At 41.5% G+C, this 24,681-nt stretch overlaps 1 protein-coding gene across 5 annotated transcripts in view; it reads left to right on the plus strand.

Annotated features, from left to right (window-relative positions):
- Positions 1 to 1,591: 1,591 nt before the first annotated feature.
- Positions 1,592 to 24,681, plus strand: part of LOC121277872 (kinase D-interacting substrate of 220 kDa-like) — a 177,405-nt gene continuing 154,315 nt past the window's right edge. For all 5 annotated transcript variants that reach the window (XM_041187618.1, XM_041187617.1, XM_041187620.1 and 2 more), the window contains exon 1: positions 1,592 to 1,707. The gene's annotated coding sequence lies outside the window, so the exon portion shown is untranslated. The remainder of the gene's footprint in view (positions 1,708 to 24,681) is intronic.

The raw sequence follows: 24,681 nt of genomic DNA on the forward strand, positions 1-24,681 counted from the left end.
TAAAGTTGTTGAACTCAAAATGCAGTCAGGAAGGCTGTAAAGTGCCTAGTCGGAAGATGAGGTGCTGTTCCTCCAGTTTGCGTTGAGCTTCACTGGAACAATACAGCAGGCCAAGGAGGACATGTGGACATGACAGCAGGGTGGAAGTGTTGAAATGACAAGCGACAGGGAGGTCTGGGTAATGCTTGCAGACAGACCAAAGGTGTTCTGCAAAGCAGTCACCCAGTCTGCGTTTAACTTCTGTGGTGGAGAAACTTCAAGAAACAATAATTTGGGACAAAGTTAACAGTCACATGGACAAATGCGGGTTAATTACGGAAAGGCAGCATGGATTTCTTAAGGGAAAATCATATTTAACTAACTTGCTGGAGTTTTTTGAAGAGGTAACAGAGAGAGTTGTTGAGGGCTGTTAATGTAGTGTATGTGGACTTCCAGAAGGCGTTTAAATACAATGCTGCACAACAGACTTGTGAGCAAAGTTACAGCTCATGGAATAAAAGAGACAGTAGTAACATGGATACAGAATTGGTGGAGTGGCAGGAAACAGAGTGTACTGATTAATGGATGTTGCTTGGGCTGGACGAAGATTTGTAGTGGAGTTCCCCAAGATTCAGTGTTGGGACCCTTGCTTTTCCTGATATATATTAGTGACCTAGACCCTTAGTGTACAGGCACAATTTCAAAGTTTGTGGATGATACAAAACTCAGAAGCATTGTGAACTGTGAGGAGGATAGTGTCCTTCAAAAGATTATAGACAAGTTTGTGGAAAGGGCTGACAGATGGCAGATGAAGTTCAATGCAGAGAAATGTGAAGTGATTCACTTTGGTAGAAAGTACGTGGAGAGACAGTATAAAATAGGGGGCTGCAGAAGCACCTGGGTGTATACACGCATATAGGACAGGTTGACAGAGCTGTTAATAAAGCATACAGTGTCCTCGGCTTTATTAATAGGGGCATAGGTTACAAGAGTAAGGGGGTTATGCTGATTTTGTATAAGTCACAAGTTCAGCCTCAGCTAGAGTATTGTGTCCAGTTCTGGGTGCTGCACTTTAGGAAGGGTAAGAAGGCATTGGAGAGAGTGCAGAAAAAAATTAACAAGAATGGTTCCAGGGATGAGGAACTTGATAGATTGGAGAAGTTGGGACTGTTTTCCTTGGAGGAGAGACAGCTGAGAGGAGATCTGAAAGAGGTATTGAAATCATGAGGGGTCTGGACAGAGTAAGTAGGGAGAAACTGTTCCCACTCGTGAAAGGATCAAGAACAAGAGGGCACTGATTTAAAGTAATTAGTAAAAGAAACAATAGTGATATGAGGAAAAACGTTTTCAGGCAGTGAGTGGTTAGGATCTGGAATCCCCTGCCTGAGAGTGTGGTGGAGGCAGGTTCCACTGAAGCTTTGAAAAGGAAATTAGATTGTTATCTGAAAAGGAAGAATGTGCAGGGTTACAGGGAGAAGGCAGAAAAATGGAACTAGGTAAGTTGCTCATTGGGAGAGCCAGTGCCGACACGATGGACCAAATGGCCTCCTGCTCCGTAACAATTCTGGGGTGACGTTAAGTGGTCGGACCACGTGACCAGTGTTTAGATCTGAGTGAAAATGGCGGCGCGAAGGGAGGCGGCAGCGCGACTAGAATAGGAAGAGAGAAAGAGAAAGGCAGGCTTTCGCGGCACCGAGGTTCGTCGTGAAGAGGAACAGTTAAAAGTGGGTGAGTAAACCGGAACCTTTTGGAAACGGTGTATGGCTGATGTCTTGGGTTGGTTAGCCGGTGAGCCTCCGGGACGGGACGAGCTCCTGGGTCAGCGGCTCGCGGACCCTTTCCCCTCGGCCGGTAAATTTTGAAACGCACCGTCGGCTCGTGCGGTTAACGGTTGCTGCTTTGGGGTCGCGAGAGCGGCCCATTGTGACGTGAACGTGGCTCGGGCCGCGGCAGATAGCCCGGATCAGCCGGGCTCTGGTCAGTGAGCCTCCCAGATTGGACCCTTCCACCTGGCCAGGCGGCAGCAGCAGGTGCAGCCGCAGCCCGACGATGTACCTGCCGAATTGTTGACATGTTTGGAATATGATTTGCACTGTTTGCTTTGCTCCTTCTTTGGTGTAATTACCTCTCTGGAACGAGTGATTATAGGGCAGCCGATCCTTTCTTTTGTGAACGAGTGTCATAAAATAAATTCAGTATAATCCATCCATCCTCCTTGAGAACAAACAACACAAAAAAATCCAGCTGCTCCCCCTCCAACCGTGGTAAATAAAGGCAAATTTAATTGCATGTGTCTTTGTGTCCGGCGAGCTGCGGAATCGATCCGGACTGTAGGCACTCCGCAGCTCTGATTGTGAAGCTGTCGTTTCTTATACAATCGAGGATATCAAGTGTAGGATGTAAATCAAGGACATTTTTACCCGTGGGCAGGCTCGACTAAATTATCAACTCCGATGGGTCTGTGTTTGGAAATATAACATCTGGTGTGTATTCTGTTTATTAATGGTGTCATCGTGTATTTTTTTAATAAACTAGTAATACTGTAGGATTTTTCATGGATACGGGCCATTTGTACACAAAAGAACAATGAAGGCATTAATGCTTTTTTCATTCCTGGTTTGTGGAGCGTTTAGGTGCATGGAGATTGGTGAATTCTTGAATGTTGGTAGTTTTGGAGGTGGGATGAGGAAGGGAATCTAAATAATACCCTACTACTACTCTGGGTCCAGGGTGACAGACAATCTATCCCTTGATGCAGAGCTCAGTACACACATAGGGAAAGCTGCTATCACCTTTGGCTAACTCATGAAATGTGCATGGGACAACACCAAGCTGACCCTTACGACTTATAAACCATCAGCTTGGTCCTGGATGGCTTCAGCAACCAGGAAAAGGAGCTCAGTAACTTCCATCTTCATTGTCAGTGACGCATTGGGTATATCCTGGCAGAATAAAACCACAAATGCATCAGTCCTCTCAACGACAGCTCCTAAATGTGTTGGCACTAATTAAACAGAGGTGGCTTTGATGGATTAGGCACATCTGTGGGATGGAAGACGGCTGAATACCCAAGGACCTTATATATTCTGAGGTAGCCAGGGTCAGACAACCAGTGGGGTGCAAAAGCTCCGTTTCAAGGATGGCTTGGAAGCATGACATGAGGGCCTAAACATTGCCTATCACACCTGGGAATCACAAGCTGGCAAAAGAAGGAAATGGTGTCACCTCCTGTGGGCTGGCATGCACCACCACCACAAGCAGTGACTGCTGCAACTTGGCAACAGGTGCCAACATGGAAAACAACCCATAATGTCACTTGGCAACTTCATGTGTGATGGCTGTGGCAGAACCTGCCTCTCAGATTGACCTTCCTATCCATCAGCAAAACTGTACCAAATGAAGACACCCCACCCAAATGGATTGTTTGCTGCGTGTCCATCATCTGTCATAGATGGAAGGATGCCAATGGGGTACAAATTGTAGTAAATGGCATCAGAATTGATGTTCCAATTGAACATGGGGAATTAAAAAAAAACAGAAAATGCTAGAATACTCAGCAGGTTTGATGGCATCTGCTGAGTATTTCTAGCATTTCCTGTTTTTATTTCAGATTTTCTGTATCCAGAGTACTTTGCTCTTGTAATAGAGGGGAAGTAAAAGTGGTGTTTGGGAATTTCAGTATTATGTATTATGATCTCCAGCTGAGGTTACCTGTGGACAAGCCTGATCCCAGGATGGAACCCAGCTTGATAGATCCTAACGTTTATTTGTTTGTTTAGTTATGTGGAGAGGGGCTACTGAACAGGCACTGGAGTCAGCTAATGAATTTTTTAACAAGAGCATAAAACATTTATTACACTATATTACAATATTCCTTCACCCATAACTATATCTTTACAGATATATACAGATTTGTAAGGATCACACAAATTACAAAAGCTATCTTATGCTCTAATGTTCACAATAAGTACAGTACATGCTTGTGGTCACACTCTGAAACCAAGTGACAGCTGCGATGGATCTCCCCTTGACACCCCCCCCAATTCCAAATGCTTGTTACACAGTGAGCCAACCAGTCTCACTGAGCTGTCTTTCACATGGGGGTTTCCAATCTCCACTCCCCAAGAACTCGCTTTGGAATTTTCTCCCAAACTGATGCTTTCTTTCAGACACCTTCCACAAGGGTTCACCTCCAGGGTTTCGAACTTACCTTCCGATGTCCCTCTCCCCTTGGTCACCACAAGCATTCAGACTTTCTTTCACGCACACTCACTGACTCAGCTGTCAACAGTACACCACTGTTTCACATGCCCATAGCAAAAGTTACAGATCTTCAGTTGTCTCTTTGGTTCTTCTGGCCTCTCGCTTTAAATCTTCCTTTAAGCTTGAAGCTTGGAGCCTTTCTCTCAGCTCCTTACTTTCACTTCCACAGAACAAGACCATTCTCAGGTTCCTGTCCTTCCTTTGACTAAAAGGTGGTCTTGGGACTTTCTCCTGTTCCACTCCCCTGGATATTTAGGGGACTTTCTTCTTTAGCTTGGAATTTGCTATCCATCCCTTTTGCTCCAGTCTCTCTCTGGCAGCTTTTTCCAACCAACTTTAGTGTGGAACGGGCTGTCTGTCCCTTCTAGGTTGCTTCTGCTTGGCAGCTGTCTTCAAAAACCAACTGAACGCAAACAACTTCCAAATCAAACTGTTGTTTCTAGTTTCTTCTGTGTACATATCTGTGAGAGCGGCCTGCCGCTCTGGACCCCTGTTGCTAGGCACAGCCCAGTTTTTCTCTTTGCTTAACTTCCCCAATAGTGGTAAACTCTCATGAGAAATGCAGGCATCTTTTAAAGTGAAACTAAAACTCAACTTGACCTTTTCTTAACATACTGAAATATAAATCAAACTTAAACATGAAAGCTAAAACTCATTCCTATCACCCACAAATACAAATGTAATTTACTTAAACTGCCAGTCACATCCCATGAAAGAATAAAAGAAATATTTTACTCACTTGTATTGCTTTCTTTTGTCCATTCCCATTCCTTTGTGCCGTACCTGGGGATGTTTCACTACACTAATTGCCCAGTTTAAATGCAAGTTATTCTGTACATTCTACAAGTTTAATGTATTTTGAAAGTTGACCTGTAAATTTTTAATGGCTAATGCTATCTTGTGAATGAATAATGCGTTTGTGAAAAAAGGTCAAGCTATTCGATAATTTTTTAGATATGTTCTAAAGGTTGATGAGCTCTTCCATTTGCCAAAAGTTCAGTTGTCAAAGCAGAACAACAAGAGTTTTGGATACTTCAGGTAGCCTTAGCTTATTGGTAACATACTTTATACATAAACTCTCCTCACTCTAAGACTACCATATATACTCATGTAAAAGTCGAAGTTCTGAGACTTTCTTTATGAAAAAGTTAAGGGGTTGACTTTTACATGGGTAATGTTTTCAAGGAGCTTATTTTCAACTACTGATGCTCACGCCTCACACAGCCAGCAGAGAACCTTGCTGGGTTTTCAATCCCTTTCAGTCACTTGCAGTTCGCAAGAAAGTGGATTGGAGCAAGAGGGAAGCCTACAAACATAAATTTTTAATAATCCTTTTTCTTTACTTATGACTCTCCTGAGAGTTCAGTGAGTTTAGTTCCACTTCTGGGAAAGTTTAATATGCTTGTGGCTCTCACATTACACACTGACTGCAGTTTGTTTCATTTTACCTCCATCATTTCAATGAGAAATTAAACTTTTGCTAATGTTCACCAGTATCTCAATGGAAAAATGTACTCTTGTGATCTAGCACTGATGCAGAAAACCCCTGCTTAATACCCTGGTCTCTGCTGTGTTACTCTGAACACAGTGCAGCTTTGAGCTGAGTTGAAGCGGTGTGTCCTTTGAAAGTTGGGATCGACTTTTACACAAGATCAGCCAATACCCTAGTATGTATAGTATATCTCAACCCTTTTTTTAGCTCCTTCTGGCTTGCTTTACTCACTTGCATTCTCTTCCATTGTCTGGCATTGTCTGCTGTTTTCCTCTCTGACAGATTTTTGTTACTTTGTTCCTGTTTCTTCCACCTGAGTGTTTCTACTTCTGTCATTTAACATTGGGGACTTGCTAAGGTGGCCTTTCTCTGCATTTTTTCTATTATGGATGCTGTGACAGATATTTCAATGTTTTTGACTTAGTAACATTTAATCAGAGCAATTTAGTTAAGGTCTGAACCTCTAAAGATAGTGGAGTGTTGCAAAAATGTCTTCTCTCCTGAGTTGCCTTTTTATTTGCATTGAAGTAGTCATCCACTTATGCAAATGGACTTTCTAGGCAGGTGGTGATTCCAGCAATTGGGATGGTAATTGCTGGAGTCAATCATCTTTTGCCTGGTTTATGGACCAAACTGCACCTGATTTCCAGCATATTACCAGCACTAGTGATTTTGGCATCTCTTTGGTAATTGATTGTTAGAATGTGGACTTTGCTGGTAAAGCTAACATTTATTGCCCAATCATAGCTACCCTGTGAAAAGGGTGGTAAGCCGCCACCTTGAACTAGCTAGTTTTTTGATACAATAGTGCTGCCTTCTAGGCCATTGCAGAAGGCATTTAAAATTCAACTATGTTGATTTGGGACTGGAGTTGCATATAGACTATATCGAGGTTGGAAAGCATGCTTCCTTCCCTTTGGAGCATTAGCAAAGTAGTTGACCGTGTCCGGCCCATCTCCCGCGCATCCGCCCTCACACCTTCCTCTCCCTCCCTGAAACATGATAGGGTCCCCCTTGTCCTCACTTATAACCCCACCAGCCTCCGCATTCAAAGGATCATCCTCCGCCATTTCCGCTAACTCCAGCATGATGCCACCACCAAACACATCTTCCCTTCACCCCCGGGGGCATTCCGCAAGGATTGTTCCCTCTGGGACACCCTGGTCCACTTCTACATCACCCCCTACACCTCAACCCCCTCCCACGGCACCTTCTCATGCAACCGCAGAGGGTGCAACACCTGCCCCTTCGCTTCCCCTCTCCTCACCGTCCAATGGCCCAAACACTCCTTTCAAGTGAAGCAGCATTTCACTTGCACTTCCCTCAATTTAGTCTACTGCATTCGTTGCTCCCAATGCGGTTACCTCTACATTGGAGAGACCAAATGCAGACTGGGTGACTGCTTTGCAGAACACCTTTGTTCTGTCCGCAAGCATTACCCAGACCTCCCTGTCGCTTGCCATTTCAACACTCCACCCTGCTCTCATGCCACATGTCTGTCCTTGGCTTGCTGCATTGTTCCAGTGAAGCTCAATGCAAACTGGAGGAACAGCACCTCATCTTCCGACTAGGCACTTTACAGCATTCCGGACTGAATATTGAGTTCAACAATTTTAGATCATGAACTCTCTCCTCCATCCCCACCCGCTTTGTGATCCCCCCCCTTTTTTTTCCAATAATTTATATAGATTTTTCTTTTCTCACCTATTTCCATTATTTTTCAATGTATTTCCATCCATTGTTTTATCTCTACCTTTTAGCCTTTTTTGATTCCTTCATCCCACCCCACCTCTACTAGGGCTAACTGTACCTTGCTTGTCCTGCTTTCTACTCTTAATTAGCACATTCCTTAGATAATATCACCACCTTCAACACCTCTTTGTCCTTTTGTCTGTGATATCTTTTGGTTATCTCCACCTATCACTGGTTCTACTCCCCCCCCCCCAAACCAGCTTATATTTAACCTCTCTTCTATTTTTACTTAGTTCTGTTGAAGGGTCATTCGGACTCAAAATGTTAACTGTGTTCCTCTCCGCAGATGCTGCCCGACTTGCTGAGTTTTTCCAGGTATTTTTGTTTTTGTTTTGGATTTCCAGCATCCGCAGTTTTTTGCTTTTATCTTAGCAAAACAGTTGAGTTTTTTTGACAATCCGAATGGCTGCATGGGCACTTCTACTGAGTTTGTTTTTATAATTTCCAAATTTTTAGGACTGAATTCAAATTCCCATTTTTTAAAAATAAACCCACCGCTGCCATCACATGTTTCACAGAAACTTTTTGTGATTCTATTATCTCCAGGGCTTTCTCACCTGCTCTAACCAGAATTCAGAGACAGTAGTTGGCTGCAACCAGGCATTTGCATTGCTTCTCTGTACATTGCACTCTAATTTGCAAAGACTGTACTTTGAAGTTGGAACAGTTCTGATTGTGTTTAAATGTAATTATCCACTTAGTGTCGTCCAGTTACTGTTAGGGTCTTCATATTTTGTTGTAGTGTGGATAGTGCAGAGGTCCTCATTGAAGAATTCAATTTATTACATTAGGACCTCTAGTTTCAGCATTTATAAACTTGTGGACCCAAAGGTTGCTTTACAAATGGCTCAAAAATGTTTCTTTGTTGTTTGGAATGGCCCACCGAGGAATAAATTGTAAATCCCTCGGACCAAGATTTGAACTGCTTAGAAAAGCTGCCTTTGCCCAAACTCCCAATATGAACATGGGTTGCAGGACCTTCTGGGGCTTTCTTGCCTTCATGCTGCATGATGCATCTTGTTGCTTTATGTAGTACAGGGCGCACTGGTAACTGAATATTTTGAGCTGTCAGTTCTTTTGGCTTATGAGGTTTCTTTGTTTTATCTTATTACCATTTCTTGGTGAGAGTTCTGTGTTGGTCCATTTCATTTGTGAATTAATTGTTTTCACCACATTGCTATCAGATATCTTAATTGCTGTTGCCCTGTGATTTAAAATTAACCAGTGACTCAGCTTGGATAGAATGCAGACTTGTTAAGGTAGTCAAAAATTGAGTGCGTAGGTTTTGAGGTTTTAAATTTTGATCCTGGGTGTGTTTGGTTAGCTGACTTCAGCATCTTTTGATTGAGAAAGGAAAGTTCTCCTCTTAGGTTCCTTTGCTGGAAAGTGCGCATGCATTAATAATAGCCTCATGACAATTGATAGGTCACATGATAAGTGACCAATTTGGGATAAGTGCTGGAGGGTGATCGGCGATGTTGAGGGGAGAAATTGGAAGAGAAAGATAAATGGAAAATAAATGTTTAATCTTTTTAAATCCACATAATTTGGGGTGAGAGTGACTTAATGGGTCTGATGTAATGAAAGAATGCTTATAAACAGATGAGAGAGTTTAAATGAATCATTACACAAGTGTTTCGTAATAAAGCTATCCATCCAAATTTGGATTAAGTATCCAGAAATAAATGGTGTATCATCCTGTCTTCTATTGTCATTTGTGGAAGCTTTATCATTAAAAGTCATGCTCTTAAATCTGTTTAACTTGATATAACTTTTATGTATGTTGCTAACAGGTAAGTTGGAAAATGGCCCAGTATGGCAAGTATAAAATGGTATTTTTATAGTAATTAAGGGTTACAGTAGTTTATTTCTTGCCTTTTTTATGCTGAGGTAAGACCGAAATGCCTCAGTTTCCTGCGCTTAACTCACTTAAAAGGCATGCGGGAAATGGGTGTGGGGAGGGCTGAATGTAAAGACATGATTCTAACCAGCGTGTGTGTGCCATTTCCAGTTGGGATTGCATTCAGGAATAGGAATTCTGACTTGTTTTCCCCCCTCCCTTAGTTAATTGCAGCACTGCTACAGCTAAAGCTTGGGGACTATCGTAGAGCTTGCTGTTCTGTGTGGATCAGTAACCAACTAAGCTGACAGCACAGTTAATATTCCAACTTCAAATGTGAAATCTTCAGCGTAGATCTTGTTGAGTTTTACTCGGAGCTGGTGTACTTGGTCACTGCCTTTGTCCTCTCCAACATGGCATGCTTGGCCAGTTCTCCGGTCAGCAGCAGGTGCACGGCAGTCTGGATCTCCTGGAAGCTGATGGTCTGGCGTTTGTAGTGGGCCAGGCGGGTAGCCTCGCCCATGAGGCACTTGAAGATATCGTTCACATACAAGTTCATGATACTCATGGCCCTGGAGGAGATGTCGGTGTTGGGGTGAACTTGCTTCTTCATTTTGTAGATGTAGACAGAGTAACTCTCCTTCCTGGCTCGTTACCATTTCTTGCCGCACTTCGGTGGGTCCCTCTTCGTGATTTTCTTAGTGCCCTTCTTGCCAGCACCTGCTTTCTTGTGCTTTGCCATGATGACTTTGCCCTTCAGAGTATAACATTTTACCAGCTGCTGTGGTGGGATTTGAACCCATGTTCTCAGAGCATTAGGTAGGTCTTTTGGATTGGGCACACGGGCTTTGACCTGTTCCATTTCCGACCTGAGCCGATTCACCCCTCTTTACACAACCTGGTGATCCCAGATTCCTCTAGGGACACCATATCAATGCCCAGCTTAGTGAGGACACCTGATCGGCATAGTCCACAGCAGCCCAGAACTCCTGGCCTTGAGCAATCCGATAGCCTCAGCCTTCCTGTCGCTGGATTACAGGTGCGTGCCGCCGCGCCCAGCTAGACAGTACCTCCAATTGTGCAGCATGCCTTCAGTACTGCATTGGAGTATCGCTTCAAGTACTGGAGTGGGACTTGAACCTAGGGCATTATGACTCAGAGGTGAGGGTGAATCCCACTGATCCATGCTGACATCTTCAGTGTAATTTGCCTCAAATCTTTGTTTGCTAGAACAGTTTTTAAATTAAATACTTTAATCACCAAAAACCTATATTTAGATTTGAATCAGCTGTATTTCAGCAGACTTTTACTTCTGTTTTTGTCTATGTTGTCATCTCCATGTTTTGTAAACTGGAAGTGATGCAGTTTGAAATTTTGTTTAGTGTATAGCTGCAATTCAGTACAAATTTAGAGAAGGTTGGACAGAATGTCTGAACAGGATAGGTCTCTACCTTTTAATGATTTGTTTTTAAAAAATGATTTTTCAATATTTGCTCTTAATGATTTAACTTTGAATATAGTTAAAAATGTTAAGTGATTTACATGTGTTTTTAAAAGTCTTTCTTTGCAAATATTGACAAAGACCTAGTGAGCTCCTGTTCTAACCTCTGAAAGACTACCCAAAGAAATGTCAACTATTTAAAAAAAAAAATTCTATCACAAAAGAAAGATGTGAAATGCAGCAGCCTTGGCCCTAAGCTCTGTAATTTCTTCCCCAAACTTCTCCATCTTTTCTCCCTTAAGATAGTCATTAAAATCTGCCATTTGACCAAGTTTTTGAACACCTGCCCTCATGTCTTCTCCTAGGTTTGGTGTAAGATTCTTCCTGATTTAAGCTCCTATGAAGTACTTTGAGATACCTTTTTATTGAATTAAAGGTGCTATATAAATGTAAATTGTTGTATATTATCTATGTTGTTCGCCCTGGGTTTTGACCAGAGATGTGTTTCTTTATTGATATTACTACACTATATATATATGTTGTATGCCTAATGTGTAGGTAAATATTTTAATGGTTGTACATGTGATCTTTTTCAGAAACTATTATTTTGATAGTGTTAATATGTGCCTTCTTGAGTGGGCTGTACAAATGTAAACATTTTACTCAAAATGCTGTTTACAAAACATTAGTTAACATTGTTTTATATATAATAGCCAGGACAAAGTCAATTTTCCTCTGTGCATTAATACTGCTGTTGGTCTGGGAATCTGCCCTATCTGAAGTTTATGAAGCTGTATTTAGTGGTATAAGTGTACAGCTGCAAGTGTGCTACCCAGCTAAGGGATGCATGCCCTACATGGTAAATGAAAAAAGTGATGGAATTTGTGGTTTCAAAGCATGTATTTTTTGAGACAGACACTAAGTGAAAAGGGAATCTGAGAAAGAAAACTGACCTAAGATTGAAACTGAGACCGAAAACCAAAACTCTGGGAGCTTGAAACTGGTTGAAAATATATAAAAAGGCAGAGCCATCAGAACTCAGATGATGATCCCTGTGGTGCAGTACAGGCAGGCTGAAGAAGATGGAAGCTAGATCCGGAAGCTGAGATTGGGCAGAAACAGCTGCTGTAGCTGTTTCTTTTGAAGGTAACATTGATGGACCTATACCATCTAGACTATGATGCCGAGCTGAGGAGATTCTGCAGCTGTGTGCCGTTTTTGGTGAAGACTGAGCCCATGGTACTTGTATTGGTTATGGCCTGCTGTCATCTGGGGATCAGACTAAATTCTAGAAGAGGAGCTGAAATTCTTTGTGAGGAAGGCTGACTTCTGAAGGTCTTTATGACTGAGATTGATGACCTATGCACTGAGTGGACTGCCGAGCCAATTCGTAAGATCTGTCTTATATGTATCTGCCGTTTAATGTGGAATTTATAATTGATCCGAATTTGCCTGTTAATTCATGTTTAACTTATGTTGATTCTGGGTTTTAGAGTATAGGTGGTTGCTCAAGATAGTATTTAATGTTTGCTTTGTTTGACTCTTGTACTGCAAAAATTCTTTTGTTTTAAACTGTGGAATCTAACGGCTTCATTCTCTCAGTAAATAACTGGGACTTTGGATTTTTTTTTAAAAAAGTTGCTGATCTCAACAGAGATAATAAATAATTACAGGTTTCAACAATTTTGCTTATGACCACTTAATAACTAGAGCTATGAAAACGAATAATCAGCTATTTGTATTTCTCCCTAAGTTGTTGTTATTAATGATGTTCCTCTCAATCCATGGGTTTTTAAATCCGATAGTTCACAGTAGGCATACTCATCTTTTGTCCAGATGTACTTAGCACACCATTGAGTGGTTTGGCAAATTGACTAAGTGATGACTTGGAGTTTGGTGAGAGGGAAGTTTTAAGTGTTCATTTTGTTCGTAAATTTTGCTCTTAAAATCTAATCTAGTCTGTAATTAGCAGTAACTGGAATGTACTGTATAAGCAAGCTAAGTTCCTCTTTTCTTGCAGTTTAGACAAGGTAAACTCACTCTCAGCTGTAGGAGCTGAGTAGTTAATTAGCTAACTGGTTGAATCTGGTTAGTGTAGCCCCAGTTTACTATAAATTTAGTTTCTTTAGTGCAGCCTTGGCAAACTGGAGTGCAGCTGACTAACTGAGTGAAGACTTGGAGTTTGGTGAGAGGGGAGTTGGGAGAAGGAGTTGTTTGTTTCCTCTTTCTATCTTTCTCACCCCAAAGAAAATGGTTCTTGCTCTACTACAGGGAAAGAAGCTAGCTGTTTGGTGAGTATCTGGTAAGTGGGTAAATTCCATTCTATCCCTAAGGTTTAAAATAGTACGCAATTTGGTGGTAAAGTTAATAAAATATATGAAAGCAACATAAATAAGTGGTTAATATAATTAAATAATTTTTAAAACAAATTAAGAGTGGCACGATGGGTGATGTGTCAAGGCTGCAGCATGTGGGAGCTCCTGGATAACATTGTGATCCAGGGCAAGCACGTCTGCAGTGTTTGTGGCTTGAAGAACTTTGGCTCAAAGTCATTGAGTTGGAAGCTGAGCTGCAGACTCTGCAACACATCAGGTAGGGGGAAAGTTATCTGAATGCTTTATAGCAGGAAGCAGTCACACCACTTAAGATAGGGTCTTCTGATTTGGTCAGTGGCCAAGGACAGGAGGGTGTGACTGTGAGTGAGGCAGGTAAGGTGACCCAGAGGGCAGGAGTGTGAGCCTCTGCAATTGTCCAACAGGTTTGAGGTTCTCTCAGCTTGCTTGAAAGAAAATGGGGGCTGCGAGGTGGATGAGCAAACTGACTATAGCACGGTGGTACAGGAATCCATCCAAGTGAGAGGAGCAAAAAGGAATGTAATGGTAGTAGGGGACAGTATGGTAAGGGGGATTGGCACTGTTTTTTGTAGCAAAGATGGCTTTGTTGCCTGTCCGGTACCAGGGTTCGGGACATCTTTTCAGGGTTGGAGAGGAACTTGCAGTGGTCGTGGTCCAAGTAGGTACCAGTGACATGGGCAGAATGAGGAAGGAGGCTCTGCATTGTCATTATGACAAGCTAGGCACCAAATTAAGAAGGTAATAATTTCTGGATTGATACCTGAGCCTCGTGCAAATTGGCATAGGACAAATAAGATTAAAGGAATGAATGCGTGGCTTAAAGACTGGTGTGGGAGAAGTAGGTTCCAGTTTGTGGGACACTGACACCAGTATTGGGGAAAGTGGGATCTGTACCGTTGGGATGGTCTACACCTAAACTGCATTAAGGCTGGTGTCCTCGTGAGCCACCTAACTAGGAAAGTAGAGAGGGTTTTAAACTGAATAGGGGGGGCAAGGGATCAAATTTGGGAAGCTGTGGTAAACCAGAGTAGAGACAAGGCAAGAGAGACAGGTATTAATATGGGAAATGATAAACCGACTGTGACAGGAAGGGACAGAGTACAAATCGAAGAGTAAATTAGATGATAAGGCTAGACGTTACAAAAATAATAAATGGACAAAACTAAAGGCTCTGTAACTAAATGCATGAAGCATTCAAAACAAAACAGATGAACTGATAGTGCAAATGGAAATAAATAAGAATGATCTGATAGACATGGCTACAGGGTGACATAGATTGGGACATGAATATTGAAGGTTATGTGACATTTAGGAAGGACAGGAAGTTAGGAAAAGGTGGAGGGGTGGCCCTATTAATTAATAATGGTATTAGCACAATAGAGAGGGATGACCTAAGTTCAGGAAACCAGGATGTAGAAGTGTTTTGGGTTGAGGTGAGGAATGATAAAGGCAAGAAGTCTCTTATGGGAGTGGTGTACTGGCCCTCTAATTGTAACTACACAGGACAGAGTATAAAAGAAGAGATAATGGGAACTTGCCAGAAAGGTACAGCAATAATCATGAGGGATTTTAATCTGCCTATAGACTGGAAAAATCAGATGGGCAAAGGTAGCGTAGATGAGCTCATAGAATGTTTTCAGGATAGTTTCTTAGGACAGCACATTCTGGAGCCAACCAGAGAGCAGGCTATACTAGTCCTGGTATTGAGCAACAAGATAGGATTAATAGTGAAGGCACCCTTAGGTAGCAGCGGTCATAATATGATTGAATTTTACATTCATTTTGAGGGAGAAACGAGCGCGCCCAAGATTAGTATTTTAAGCTTTAAATAAGGGCAATTATGAGGACATGAAGGCAGTGCTAGCTAAAGTGAACTCGCAAATGAGGTTAAGGGATATATCAATAAAAGTTTAGTGGGATATTTCATAGTACACAGAATATATACGTTCCAATGAGAAAGAAAAATTCCAAGGGGAGGCTCACCGTCCGTGGTGAACTAAAAAAGTTAAAGACAATATCAAACTTAAAGAAAAAGCATATAATTACGCAAAAACTGGTGGCAGGTCAGAAGATTGGAAAGAATATAAAGCACAGCAAAGAATGACAAAAAGATTAATAAGGAGGGAAAAATTAGAGTAAGAGAGAAAGCTAGTGAGAAATATAAAGACGGATATTAAGAGGTTCTATAGATATTTAAATATGAAGAGTTAGCAATGTGAATGGGCCTATAGAGAGTGCATTTGTGGAATTGATAATGGCAAGTAGGGAGATGGCGGATGAATTAAACAGGTAATTTGCTTCAGTCTTCACTATAGAGGACACAAGTAACATCTCGGAAATAACTGTAAATCAGGAAATGGGAGGGAGGAACTCAGGGAAAATTAGTTACCAGAGAAGTAGTATTGTGCAAATTGTTGGGGCTGCAGGCTGACAAATCCCCAGGTTGGATGGACTTCACCCTAAGGTCTTGAAAGAAGTGGCTAGTGAGATAGTTGATGCACTGGTTTTAATTTTCCAAAATTCCCTAGATTCAGGGAAGGTTCCATTAGATTGGAAAATAGCAAACATAACTCCTTTATTCAAAAAGAGAGGGAGACAGAAAGCAGAAAACTATAGGCCAGTTAGCCTAACATCTGTCTTAGGGAAAATGTTAGAAGCTATTAATAAAGATGTTATAACAGGCACTTAGAAAAATTCAAGGCAATTGGGTAGAGTCAACGTGGTTTTGTAAAAGGGAAATCATGCTTAACCAGTTTATTGGAGTTCCTTGGAGGAGTCACGTGGATAAAGTGGAACCGGTGAATGTACTGTACTTAAATTTCCAGAAGGCATTTAATAAAGTGCCACATGAAAGGTTATTGCAGAAAATTAGAGCTCATGGTGTTGGGGGTAACATATTGGGGTAGGCAGGAATGTGGAATTGAGGTTACAATCAGATCAGCCATGGTCTTATTGAATGGCAGTGCAGGCTCGAGGGGCTGAGTGGCCTACTCCTAATTCGTATGTTCATATGGTTTGTGCTAGTTGCAGTTCATTAAACATCTAATTCTGCATTCTCTGACTGTACCTTAAATACTTTGTTTGCCCTCCTGCCCTTGTAGGTATGCTATGCCATTGCTTTGTCCAAGGCAACTGGGCCTTGTTTGCCACTGATTGTGGAGCTCTAATTTACAAATGTATTATGGATTTATATTTTGTTTTGTATATTTTGTGCTGACAAAATTGAGGGATGCCCATGTTTGGGAATATTACACCTTTTTCATTTCTGCCACTTGCATCACACTCGACACTGTTGGCAAGATGATGTGTAAATCCATAGTGGATCTCTCCCTGCTTTGTTTGAATTAGGTTGGCCTTTGATTCTAGATCCATATTGAGGTTTACACATTGGTATGAAGCAGAACTAGTTTCACATTGACACTATGGTTTGATGATCAGAATTGAGCACCTCAGTGTCAGTGCAGTATTGGATTGTGATGTCATAGAAACACTGTTTAATAGTTATTTTTAACTCCAAACACAGAAAAGCATCTTCTGGATGCTCTTTAACTATCTGATTTGGGCTATGTTCAAACCCTTGCGTCAGAGTTAAAGGGACACCCAGGAGAGCCCTCTCCAAGATCCACTGCCATAATTATTAAAAGATCATCTAATTGTTTTTTTTTTAAGATAAACCTGTGAATGATTTGCTTTTTTGTTTGCCCACATTATGCAAACCTCTGGGACAAAGAACAGGCAGGAAACCTCGGGGAATCTGTTATTGTTGTTATTTTAAATGTTCAATGTGAGACATGAAAAACTAATACTTGTCCGCTATCTCCTCCACACATTGAGCAATTGAGATTGGAGACTTGCCACATCGGTTGCCTTGTTACACTTTCAGTGTTTTGATATATTATGTCTTAATTTCTGAAAATTGTAACTGCAAAAAATTAACTTGTGATCTTAATTTGAATATTTGACATTAAACTCTCTACCATTTTGCTTCATCTTTATTGCAAGAACTATGTGCTGCTGTTCAATAATTAAAATCTTCAGAACTTTCAGTAGTCAGCAATGGATGGGGATAAAGACACCACTGAGTTGTAGCATTTCTAATTCACAACCCTACACTCCATCATAAAGCTACTTTGTCTGAGAACCTGAGCAGTGTGAGACTCGAAAGAACGACAGCGGCTCCTTTGCACCTGGAAAGCTTTGGTTACCATAACAGTGTCTATGGGAGTGACGTTTTTCACACCAGACATGCACTACTTGGATAAAAACAAAAAAACTGCGGATGCTGGAAATCCAAAACAAAAACAGAATTACCTGGAAAAACTCAGCAGGTCTGGCAGCATCGGCGGAGAAGAAAAGAGTTGACGTTTCGAGTCCTCATGACCCTTCGACAGAACTTGAGTTCGAGTCCAAGAAAGAGTTGAAATATAAGCTGGTTTAAGGTGTGTGTGTGTGTGTGTGTGTGTGTGTGTGTGGGGGGCAGAGAGAGAGAGAGAGAGAAGTGGAGTGGGGGCGTGGTTGTAGGGACAAACAAGCAGTGATAGAAGCAGATCATCAAAAGATGTCAACAACAATAGTACAAAAGAACACATAGGTGTTAAAGTTAAAGTTGGTGATATTATCTAAACGAGTGTGCTAATTAATTAGCACACTCGTTTAGATAATATCACCAACTTTAACTTTAACACTATGTGTTCTTTTGTACTATTGTTGTTGACATCTTTTGATGATCTGCTTCTATCACTGCTTGTTTGTCCCTACAACCACGCCCCCACTCCACTTCTCTCTCTCTCTCTCTCTCTCTGCCCCCCACACACACACACCTTAAACCAGCTTATATTTCAACTCTTTCTTGGACTCGAACTCAAGTTCTGTCGAAGGGTCATGAGGACTCGAAACGTCAACTCTTTTCTTCTCCGCCGATGCTGCCAGACCTGCTGAGTTTTTCCAGGTAATTCTGTTTTTGCACTACTTGGAGGTGGGAAAATTGACAATCAGGAAAATCATATTAGAGTGACAGCCAAAGATGGATTTTGAGTTGTTGCCCTGCAACTCGGGACTGAATTTTGGGCGATTCCCTATTCCACCCCTCTTACCCTTTTAGAGAAAGTGTAATACCAGAGCGATACTGGAATCTGGGAAAGAACAGGCACAATTTCACAATACAGATAATTGATCCCTTCTTTGTACGTTCACAAATTCTACACAATCTGGAAGCCAGGAGTGGTTTACTGGTCTGTTTTCTTTCCCATCATTGGTCTACTGATGCATCCACTGAGCTCACCAACCCACCCAGTCCAACTACACTGACCATGAAATTCCCCTACCCCCACACCCCTCCATTAGCTTCTGCCTAACTCTTCCAGGGCCCAGTGGCCTTTTTGATGACCTTTTTCCCCCTCAAAAAAAACTTTTTCCCCCATGAAAAACCTTTGTGAAGTGAGTTTGCAGAATTCCCTGAGGGACTACCCCACAACATAGTAGGGTTATTTGAGGATGCAAAAGGGTCGAGGAAGGAGGCAGTCAAGTGTGAATACAGTGGCAGTCATAGGCAATGCCCCCTCTAAGCTGCACGGCCATGCAGCAACCCAAAGGTTCCTGCACAGGCCAAATACAAGTTAGTCCCTTTATGTACCATGCTTGGGCGGCCATGCAAAAAAGAATTAAAGGTACCAAACATTTTAGTGAATAGGTTGCCTGGAGGTAGGTGGGTGGGTAGGGGGTAGAGTGAGGGAGGTTGAAAAGAGCCAAAAAGTAGTTTGATTCCCATACTCCTGAGCTTCCTTCCCCACAAGAGTGCTCTGTATCCTGCTCTTTATCACTCTCCACGCCCAAAGCTGCCAGTTCTGCCCCCTCATACAATGGAAACCCCATTCCCAGGCCATCATAACCATATACCATACTTTTCCTTCCCTGACTTACTCCATCCACTAGTCCTGCTCTTAGGACCTCCCTTCAGTGATCTCAAACAGTTAAGAATTGGGTTTGCAACACAGCCAGATCCTGGAACTGCCCTGACCAGGTTTAAATATAATTTACCCCATTAAAGCTGTTATAAAGTCCCTGACTCACTAAGCAGTGCTGCAGCAGATCTGCTAGCTTATAATGAATTTTGAAGAAATCTTTTGATCTTTATTAAACTACATATATTTTCCATGATACAATATCAGTATACTAATTTGCTTGTTTCAGTTGCTTTCTAGCCCTAGCTTAAGGGCATAATAAAAAAAAAATCAACATTATGGCAAGCTTTTTAAACAGGAAACTTTTAAACATATTATTCAGATTCTTAGCAAATCATTTGATTTGATTGTTGGCCCCTTTTCATTCTCTCAGTGTAATTCTACCAATTCTGTCAAGAGTTTGAACTAATGGCAATGAGGTGACCAATGCTCTGAATAAGACCTGGTTAAGAGTTCTGAAGGTCAACTGTCAAACTTCCCACAAAATAATTTTTAACACATATCCACCTCCAAAGTAAGCACTTCCGCTTTAACTTTTCTAAAGCCAACACCATAAATTACTAAGTCTCTCATGATTGACTTCCTTCTCTGGAGTTTACAAACTGACCTCATCACATCCAGCTTCCCCAGTCTAGCTTCCTACATTTTGCTAAATCAGCCAATGATCATCTTTATCATTTAACAGCATTTGTTAAGGGTTTAATTATTAATTTCCACTTAACAGCATTCAAAAGTTCAATGTAAATTTAAACATACATGAAATACACATGCACCGTAAATACTAAAGCTTCCCACAGATTATGTTTCATACTGAGACAAGTCACAATTATTAATAATGAATTAGAGATTCCAAATCTCAATTTCTTCCTTTTTCTTTTAGAAGAAACACAGCCTGATTTCAATGGTTTGTTAGAGTCTGACTTTTTCAGCTTCTTGATCCACATGTTGTCCAAACGTCTCTTACGCTATATACTGTGCAGGAACTTTTGGGTTGCTGCACAGCTGTGCAGCTTAGACTATGACTACCACCATATTCACACTTGTCTGCCTCCTCCCTCAACCCTTTTGTGTCCTCAAATAACCGTACTATATTGTAGGGTAGTCCTTTAGGAAATTCTGCAAACTCACTTCAGAGGTCTGTCCCTCATGAAGTCTAGGAAAAGGTTTTTGGAAGTTTGAGTTTGAGAAAGGTCATCAAAAATGCCAGTGGGCTCTGGTGGAGTTGGATAGGGGATGTTGAGGGAATAGGGGAATTTCAATGGCCAGTGTAGTTGGACTGGATCTGAAACTGGGTGGGATGGTGAGCTCCGTGGATGCATCAGTAGACCAATATTGGGGGAAAGAAGGTGGAGAAGGAGACCAGGACCAAAGCTTGAGAGCGCACCAGAAGAGGGCCAACTGAGAAAAAAAGACTTGTAACTGAAAATTTAAAAAAAAAATTTAAATGGTGACAAATTTAAAATAAAGCCGGCATATCAAATTCAGGCCAAACATGGCTACTTGATGGGGTTGCGGGGAGTTGAAAGAGAAATTTGAGAGACTGCTCTATCCTGTCACAAAGTGGTGGTAGCCTTTAACATGTAATATTTTACTGGCTACACTTTTAGGTAGGATTTTCCAATTCTAAATGTTTTCATAGTGATTTTTAGTGTTAAATCGCGTTGTGAAAATCAAGATGCAAAGTGTGGTCTGTGTTAAGCCATCGGCTGCCTTGTTTGCTAATTCAAATAGTTTTATCACTCCCCACGGATATGTAGAAGCAATAAGAAGGGGCTCTGGGGTTCAAATGGATTGCAACCTTCCCACAAATCCATTGCATCATTGACCGCAACCAAGTTGTTTTGAAGACACCTTTTACACAAGCCTTTGTGAAACAGAAGAACTTCACACTGTTAATGTACAACTAATGTGTAAGCACTAGCATTGCATCATGTGGTTCTGTGCTTGCTCCCCTGGCAGCTGCAATGACACTTTTATATTATGGCAATCCCCCGTTGTATCCCCACACTGCAAGTGAGAGGCTGGAACAAAAACAAAAACAGAATTATCTGGAAAAACTCAGCAGGTCTGGCAGCATCGGTGGAGAAGAAAAGAGTTGACGTTTCGAGTCCTCATGACCCTTCGACAGAACTGTGAGAGGCTGGATTCATTTGAACCAAGCTTGCCTCTCTTTCTTCTCAGGAACCCGTGCTTGGCTTTATATTGGTACAGTCTGATCCATGGGTCAACTAGATCTTCCTCGAGACCATTGGAGTTCTAGAGTAACAATTTGTTGCCTAGAGATCTGGTGGCATCCTGCAGTGAAACTTAGAAAGTGTGTCCTGTACGATTGTGGTTTGCTGTATGACTTTGCTCTGCAAAGGCTGACACGTGGAGCTCCTGTTGGAAGGAGACCTTCATCAAGATTAGTGAGAAGGCACTGTGGGATCACTGGATGGCAAGGATACAAGAAGGATTGTGGCTAAGCTTCTTTGTTAAATGCTTCACCTGGACAATCCCTGTTCCCTGATTCTCCAACATCTCTCCCAGTGCTTTGTTCCTACAATAAATACCAACACTGATTGATAGAAATACCTACATACTAATTATCAGTCTGATATGAATCTCAAATGCCCATTTCAAGTGTCTTTTACGAGGTGCTTTTCCACATGGCTTGTGGCAGGCTGCTATGGCTCATTTAAGGGTTCATGAGTGCTCATGGTTTCCAATCCCTCAGAGCTACTGTCTTTGGGAGTACAGACTCTAGGACATCTGTGATATAAATTAAATCTGTCTTCCAGCTTGTCTAGGGGCAAGGATATATTTGAGCCCATAACTCTCAAAGCTCCAGTATGAGCATACCTGAGTGATCTTGTTAGTGGTGCCATAGACTCCTGAAATGTTGGGCCCAGCTGCAGTGTTCATTCGGGTGACCCCACACTCAGTAGTTGACTGCAGAGTGTCAATGCTAAGCACTGAAATCCCACACAAGTTAGTAATGGAACCCTTCACACATCATTTTGTGGAAGCTTCCTTGCAGGCAGCCCAAGACAGCAATTGTGGTTCACAAAAAGCAACTTTCTTTTAGAAATTGGTTCTCCCAAAAGTTTTCAGCTCTTCAGAGTTAAGAAATAAGCACTCAAACTGATGATTACTGTGCTTCTTGAGGGTTCTCATAATGATGTGTTTATCACACATCTGTGTTTTCTGGTGAACTGAAGCACATGTTAAAGTAGCAGGAAGGGTAAGCAGCAGCAGATGAATACAGACATGTCAATTCATGATTCTCCGTGAGTCTTATGGATTTGACATCCATTGCATCCTAGCATCTGTTCCTAGCTGCAGGACGTTTTGGTGCAAATAGTCCAGAAGCATTGTGCTGAATAATTGATGTGGGGGTCATCTAGGCGATGTAACATGGTTGCCAAACAGCTGCCAAGTTCAGACCACCAACTGCCCAGCAGCAGTTTTGGAGAGATAATTTTGCTGATTTCTATACTTAAAGGTAACTGTAATTGGCAGCATAATGCAATAGTTAGTTATTAGGGTAGTTGCCAGATGGAGAGCAATTGACAAAGGTTCTGGACAAGCCTGAGAGCTTGCATGAGCTCACACTTGGCATTCACTGGGACATTAGAAACTGGTGAGGCCAGTCTTACTTACTTCTAGCACAGGAGCTGCTCTGGGTTTTAAATGTCTATATTAATCTATATTAATGACTTAGATGAAGAGATATTTGAATTTGCTGATGATATCTAAGTTTGCTAACCTTACAAAGCTAGGTGGGAATGCAAGATTTGAGGAGGACCCAAAGGGGCTGCAAAGAGGTATGGACTGCTTAGGTGAGTGGGCAACAAAGTGGCAGATGGATATATGGAAGTTTGTGGTTCTACACTTTGGTCACAAAAAATATTCTGCTTTTCGATTCTTGGTGTGGAACTTGTTAATGTTCAGAGCGAGCTGGGTATACTCATACAATGAACACAAAGTTAGTGTAGAGTAAAGGGTTAATATTGGAAGCACATGATGATGATGTAACACCACATGGTTGAGTAACAAAGATCTGGAGGGAACAGAAGTTCTAACCTTGTGCAGAGTTCCCAATATGTATATAGTAGTTGTAAATAAAGCGTAATGATTTTAACAAACTATAGTCTCAAGCAGCTTACTTTGGGAGATTGGAGTACCTGAATAAAGACATCTTCCCACAATTTGGTGAGACCACACATGGAATATTGTGTGCAATTTTGGTCTTCATATTTAAGAAAGGATATACTTGTATTGGCAGTACAGTGAAGTTTCATTAGATTTGGTTTCTGGGATGAGAGTTTTTTCCTATGATAGGCTGAGTGAATTGGGTCTAAATCCTCTGTAGTTTGGAAGTCTGAGAGATGATCTTATCGAAATATTCAACATTATGAAGGGGCTTGACATGGTAGATACTGAGAGGTTGTTTGTCCTGGCTGAGAAATCTAGAACAAGGGGGCACAGTTTCAGGATAAGAAGCTGATCATTTAGGACTAAGATAAGGAGAAATTTCTTTACCCACAGGGTTGGGAATCTTTAAAATTCTCTACCTCAGAGGGTTGTTGTTGTGCCAATATTGAATATATTTAAGGTTGCAATAGACAGATATTTTGGTATCTTGGAATCGAGGGATATGGGAAGTAATCAGGGAAAGTGGAGTTGAAGACCAAGATCAGCCATGATTGTATTGAATGATGGAACAACTTTGACGGGCCAATAGTCTTCTGCTTCTATTTCTTATGTTCTTATGTCACCTGCACATGAGTGGTCATTTCTTGTTTAATTCCATTGCTGACACAAAATTATATAAAGCGGTTGAAGATTTTTGTTCACTTTTTGGCATCAATTTATAGCATTGTCTATTTTAAATTGATTTTGAAGTAAAAGGCTTTGGTGCAGCACCATAATAATCAAGTCCAGCAGAAATCAACAAGGAATAAAACTGTGCAGGCCCATTTGCATATGTTTGAATGTGGACTCCCTTATTTCAAATCCATTGGTCTTTCAAATAAAATGGCCACCCATTCACAGCAGTCAGAGTTTTAAATAAGTTAAATGAAGCTTAATTACTGTTTCTTGCCCTGATTTATTCCCTGTTGCATTCTGTACATCCCTGGTCCCTGGCAAGTTTTTGAGAGGCCATATCATTGACTTCAGTGCTCATAAGTTTACATCTTTGGCAGCATATTGCATCAGCAGGCTATCATGCTAAGTGTGAGAGAGAGTTAAGTAGAAAGAGAAAAGGAAGGAAAAATGGCCAATACCTTGTGTTATTTATCCTTCAGCCTCATCATCCTGGATGTTTCTTACACTTGCCTGACAAATTGATAGTGGCATCTTCTATGAGTAATGGAGTTTGGAGAGTGACGGGATCTCCCCATTATGTTATCAGCTCTCAAGATAAACAAGGCTGCATAGCATTGTGTATTATAACAGAATTTTTTTATTAACATCCCAGGGGTTATCATTGCCCAGAAACTCAACTGGACTGGCCATCTAAATTATGTGGCTACAAGAGCAGATCAGAGGTTAGGAATCCTATAAGATCATTAGATGTAAGAGCAGAAGTAGACCATTTGGCCCATTGAGTCTGC

This window comes from Carcharodon carcharias, chromosome 5, assembly GCF_017639515.1.
Source record: "Carcharodon carcharias isolate sCarCar2 chromosome 5, sCarCar2.pri, whole genome shotgun sequence".
NCBI lineage: Eukaryota > Metazoa > Chordata > Chondrichthyes > Lamniformes > Lamnidae > Carcharodon > Carcharodon carcharias.